Genomic DNA, 6,356 nt, shown 5'->3' on the forward strand with positions numbered 1-6,356 from the left:
CCTTACCCCTCCCTCTCACCTCCCTTTCCCCCTCCAACCGCTCCTTCCCCCCCTCCCTCCTCCCCCTTCCCTCCCCCCCTCTCCTTTCCTCTCTTTCTCCCCCATTTCCCTCCCTCTCCCCCCCTTCCCCCCCTTACTTCCTTTATTCCAAACCGACATACGAGCTTTCTCCCCCCCCCCCTCCCCCTCGACCCCCCCCCTCCCCCCCCCCCCCCCCTCCCCCCCCACAAAACCAAATAAACAAAAACAACCCCACCCCCCCCCCCCCCCCCACCCCCCCCCCCCCCCCCCCCCCCTCCCCTTTTTCCTTCCCCTCCCTTCCTCCCCCCTCCTTTCCCCCTCCTCCCCCTCCCCCCCATCCTTCCTCCCCTCTTCCCACCCTCCCTCCCCCCCCCCCTCCCCTCCCTCCCCCCCTCCCTCCTCCTCCCCTCCTCCCTCCCTCCCCCCCCTTCCCTTCCCCCCTCCCTCCCTCCCCCCTCTTCCCGAAGGATCGAAGGAGCCGTGGCTGTGTTTTCAAAGGGGGGGGGGGTTTTAGGGAAAGGGGGAAAAAGGGGGAGAGAGTGGGAGGGAGAAAGGGGGGGAGAGAGATGGGGAGGAGGGGAAGGAGGAAAAAGGAGGGGAGATGGGGAGAGGGGAGAGAGGGAGAGAGATGAAGAGAGGGGGGAAGAGAGAGGGAGAAAAGAGAGGGAGAAAACGAGGGAGGAAGAGCGAGTGTTTTTTTTAACGTTTTCAACGATTCTAATATATGTTTATCAAATATCATGTAGATTGTAGTTATAAAATCACCCGTTTTTTTCTGTGTTGGGGGTGGTGTGGTTTTGTGGGGTGGGGTTGTGTGGGGGTTTGTGTGGTGTGTGGGGGTTGCGTGCGGGGTTGGGTGGGGGGTTGCGTGCGTGCGTGCGTGCGTGCGTGCATGCGTGCGTTTTTTCTCTACATTTTTTCTCTACGTTTTTTCTCTACGTTTTTTTCTCTACGTTTTTTCTCTACGTTTTTTCTACTTTTTCAAAAGCGCTCCCTTTTACATCCATCCAAACCCCATATCCAATCACTCATAACACCCCAAAAGCAAATATATAAAAAGGGGGGTATTTTACAAAAAGGGGGGAAGGGGGGGGTAACGACAATAATCCCAACGAATACTTATACGTAAAGGTTCGTTGTGGATGGGTGATTCCGTAACGTTTATGACTAGCAAAGGCGTGGGGGGTTTGCTGTTCGCTAAGGGTGAGAAATCTTGGGTTTTACCCTAAATTATAGATTTTTGTGTGTGTTTTGTGTGTTGTGTTTTGTTTTGGTGTGTGTGTTGTTTTGTGTTTGTGTTTGTGTGTGTTTTTTTGTTTGTGTGTTTGTGTGTTTTGTGTGTTTGTGTGTGTGTGTGGTTTTTGTCTTTTTCTTCTTCTTCTTTCTTCTTCTTTTCTTTTCTTTTTTTTCTTCTTTTCTTTTTTTTTTTTTTTTCCTCCCCCTCCTCCTTATCCTCCACCACCCTCTCCACCTTCTTATTCTTATTCTTCTTCCTCCTCCTCCTCTCCTCTCCTACTTCCTCTTCCTCCTTTCCCTTTTTTCACCATTCGTATGCGCTCGAAAAATGTAACTTCCTTACGTGTCGAAAACAGGTATTTCCCAGACTTTCACTTCCGCTTAGGATTAACGAAGAAAAAAAATCGAGGTGAAAATACGTTGTATATCTTTGTACAAGGTATTTTCACTCTATTTATTGCTATGTGTACCTTGACTCCGTACTTGGGGGCTTTTTCGGGGCTAGGGAGAACGGGTTGGATTTCGAGGATAAATGATGGTGAGGGTGAGGGTGAGGGTAGTGGTGGTGAAGGTGAGGGTGGGGGAGGGGAGGGTGGGGGGTGAAGGTGGGGGTGAGGGTGAGGTGGGGGTGGTGGGGGGTAAAGGTGAGGGTGAGGGTGAGAGTGGTGGTGGTGAAGGTGAGGGTGAAATGAGGGTGGTGCTGAGGGTGGTGGTGGTGAGGGTGACAGTGAGGGTGATGATGAGGAAAATGTAATGATGATAAGTATGGTAATGATGATAATGATAATGAAAATAATGCAAATAACAAAAATAAGTAATAGTTTTAATAATGATGATGACGATAGTGATCATGGTGATGATTAATGATAAATTTTTAAAAATAGTACTCTATTTTACTGCTGCTGCTACTAGTAATAATAATGATAAAAATTATAACGATAACAATAGTATGAACAATGACAATATCAAAAAGATGGGTGTGATGAGAATGATAGTAATAATAATAATAATGATAAAAAATAATAATAATAATAATAATAATAATAAATAATAATAATAATAATAATAATAACCATAACAACAACAACAACAACAATAACACTAACAAACCAACAAGCACGACCCTCACACGACTCACCAAACAGATGCATTTCAACACGACTTCCCTTACCTGACCACTTCCTATGACGAGGCGGAAAGTAACGCATACCAGGTTTGCGAAATTACAGGTGAGGTTCCAGGTAATAGGGGGGGGGGGGTGAGGAGGGAGGGAGAAGGGGGAGGGGGGAAAGGGGGGGGAGTGAAAGTGCGGCCGGAAGAATCGACTTCTTATGCGTAAATAAATATGTATGTTGATGTATATTGTTTGGGATGGAAATAAAAGGAGGGAGGGAGGGAGGGAGGGAGGGAAGGAGGGAGGGAATGAAGGAGGGAGGGAGAGAGGGAGGGAGGGAGGGAGGAGAAAAAGAAATGACTTAAGTTTGTTGTTTGGAATCAGAAGTTTTTTTTTTTTCTTTTTTTTAATTATCATTATTACTATTTTTTAAATCTATTTGTTTATCTATTATTTATCTATTCATTTATCTCTTATTATCTATTTTTGAGTCATCAACGCAGCTTCAATTCCATAATCATTTTCGTTTTATTTCTGATTAAAATAATTCGCAAAACTTACACGTGAAGAGAAACATAGACTGAAACTAAAGATTAAAAGCGTATAATCCTAAATAAACACAATGTTTAGGGTGAATAAACATTTTTTTTCTCCTCAGGTAATGATGATGTTTACTGAACCGATGGTCAGTGAAAATTCATGCAAATTTATACATTTTGGAAAGCGCATCGGGAATTTGAATGATAAATGTCTGTTAATATACACCGAAAAGTTGTATTTGTGTGTGTGTTTGTTTGTTTGCATGTATGTATGGGTATATTTATCGAATATTTGTGTAAATATGTATGTATTCGTGGATAGATGTGTGTGTGTGTGTGTGTGTGTGTGTGTGTGTGTGTGTGTGTGTGTGTGTGTGTGTGTGTGTGTGTGTGTGCGTGTGCGGTATTCTGTGTGCATAGGCGTGTCTGTTTATCGTATATACATATGCGTTTCCGCTCCCTTGTTTCCTTTCGTATGTCTGTCTGTCTGTCTGTTTGCGTGCGTCCTCGCCGTATCCCACCGCACATTATATTTAATTCTCTCAAAGCACCGAAGCGTAAATGCGGTCATGACTCTATCCCTGAAAATTTCCTTCTGGTTAATTTTCATCCCTGGACTCAAGGACGTGAGAGCTATACTTTCCCATAATTGTATCCTAATTAACAACAGATGGGGACTGGCGGCGAAATTTCACTGTGGATTCGAAATTCCTCACCGTGAAGGAGGTAGGAATGGCATTCATTTCACGAAAGAGAAAGAAAGAAATTGAAAATGCATGATTGTAAAAAAAAAAAAAAAAAAATACATAACGAGACTTGTATATTAATATATAACAATTTATCCTAATTCTCTACAAAAATACATTTTTACATTATTTCAAAATACATTATACATATACATATATATCCACCTTACTCTAAGAAACCACACCTTATTGATATAGAAAGTCCAGCAAATGATACAAATAGCCAGACAGACAGACACAAAAAAAGGGAAAATCAACTGCTATATTTTCACCACTGAAAGCGCCTCTACATTATAACCTAGATATATGTAGGTCACGGTTAGCGAACTGTCAGCTGCCTAACCTCCAAGGTAAATATTCAGGCCGGGGCTGGTCTCTGCACCTACATTTTCATTCTGGTTCATTTTAATTCATTTCGTTTTCATTCCGTTTTCATTTTAAGTCATTTTCGTTCATTCTGATTTGTTTTAATTCATTCCGTTTTCACTTTAAGTCATTTTCGTTCATTCTGATTCGTCCTAATTCATTTTGTTTTCATTTTGCTTTATTTCTTTTTTTAAAAATTTTTTTTTATTTTTTTATCTTTTTCTTTTTATTTCCTAATTCTTTTGTTTTCATTTTTCATTTTGTTTTCTTTTTTTTTTCTTTTCTTCTTTTTTCTTTAATTTTTTTTTTTTTTTTTAAAATTTATTTTTTTTTTCTTTTAAATTTTTTTTTATTTTTTTAAATTCATTTTGTTTTCATTTTGTTTTCATTTTAAGTCATTTTCATTCATTCCAATTCATTCTAATTCATTTTATTTCATTTCACTTCATACTGATTCATTATTATTTATTCATTTATTTATCATTAGTTATTATTCCTTTTAACCCTCTTCGTTAATATTTTGACTTTTTTTGCGGGATTTTTCGTTTTTCTTTCGTTTTCGCTCATAGTAGAATTGCATAATGTACGTTCTTGTTTTTGTTTTTAGAACCGATTTTGGTTTCGTGCTGTGAAGAGGATGAGGCAAGAATGTATGAGAAAGGGAGAGTGAAAGAAAGGAAGGGCGGAGAGAGAGAGAGAGAGAGAGGGGGGAGGGAGGGGGGGGAAAGAGAGAGGAGAGAGAGAGGGGGGGGGGGGGAAGGAGGGAGAGAGGAGAGGAGAGAAGGAAAAGGGGGAGAGAGAAAGGGGAAGAAGAGGGGGGGAAAGGAGAGAGGGAAGAAAAGAGAGAGAGAGGAAGAAGAGAGGAGAGAGAAAAGAGAAGGAGACAGAAGGGAAGGAGAGAGAGGAGAGAGAGAGAGGAGAGAGAGAAAGGAGGAGGAGAGAGAGAAAGGAGGAAGAGAGAGAAAGAGAGAGAGAGAGGGGATTTTTTTAAAAAAATAAAGTAAGGAAAAATACCAAAAAAAAGACTTCCATTTCTATTGGCTACCTCGTCGATATGGGCCAAACGAAGCGATCCCATTGGCTACCTCGTCGATCTTTCCCAAGGGAGCATTCCCTTTGGTACCTCTGGGAAAAGACCAAGGGAGCTTTCCCTATTGGCTGCCTCGCATATCTGGGCCAAACAGCGAGGGTTCAAGACCACGTAAGGAAGGTGACTAGCGGCGCGCGAATCCCTTTTTTTCTTCACTTTCACTTTCCCTCATCGGCGTCTGTGGCTGACTCGAGGCTGCGTATAACGTGGGTGTTCTGTGTCGTTGCGTTAGCGATATGCGTGAATGGCTGAGGGGTTTTTATGCTGTTCAAAAAACGCAAGGGGGTGTGTGGTTTTGTTGTTTCCCGAGAGGGGGTTTTGTTGATAGGTATGGTTGATGTGATATAGGCTTCGTGTTGTTAAGTAGCCTATGGTAATTAGGTGTTTAAACTAGCGTATGTTCATACTTTTAAAAATCACAAACTTCTGTCATAGAAAAAACCAGGCAATAAAACGAGAGAAAAATTTAAACGTCCCCCAAAGGGTGTTCAGACCCCTTTTTCACCAGTTCACCTTTCTCCGTCTCTCTCCTGCCCGAGGCTGTCGCTTCACCCCCCCCCCCCCCCCCCTTCCCCCCTCCCCCCCCCCCCCAACCAGATCCCCCCTGTGCCCAATTGTTTTTTCTCCTGTTTTCCCCGGCTTGGGCTCTGCCCTCTGTCTGGGTTCCTCTTTCTGTTTTCTCCTCTCTTTGTCTGTCCTCGATCTCCTCTCTCTTCTCTTCTTCTCTTTCTTCTCTCCCTCTTTCTCTCTCTCTTCTCCTCTTCTTCTTTTCTTCTTTTTCCCCTTTCTCTCTCCTTTCTTCTCTTTTCTCTTCTTCTTCTTCTTCCTCTCTTCCCCCTCTCCCAAAATTCTCTCTCTCTCTTTCCCTTTTTCTTCTTCCCTCTATTCTCTCTCTTTCTTTTCCCCTTCTTTCTCCTTTTTAAAAATCTAATCTCATCTTCTTTTTTCTTCCTTTTTTCTTCTTTTCTTCTGTCTCTATCTTCCCTTTTCTCCTTTTTCTTTTCCTTTTTTCTTCTTTTCCCTCTCTCCTCTCTCCCCTTTTTTCTTCTTTCTCTTTTTCTCTATCTATCTATCTATCTATCTATCTATCTATCTCCTCCTCCCTCCCTCCCTCCCCCTCCCTCTCCCTTTCCCTCTCTCCACTTGTTTTTATATATATTTATACAAAACCGATATACATTATACGAGATTAATACGCAATTTATCTTTGCTGTTTCTCTTTTCATTCACGCATTTATTTCACA

This window comes from Penaeus monodon, chromosome 7 (assembly GCF_015228065.2).
Source record: "Penaeus monodon isolate SGIC_2016 chromosome 7, NSTDA_Pmon_1, whole genome shotgun sequence".
NCBI classification, from domain to species: Eukaryota; Metazoa; Arthropoda; class Malacostraca; order Decapoda; family Penaeidae; genus Penaeus; species Penaeus monodon.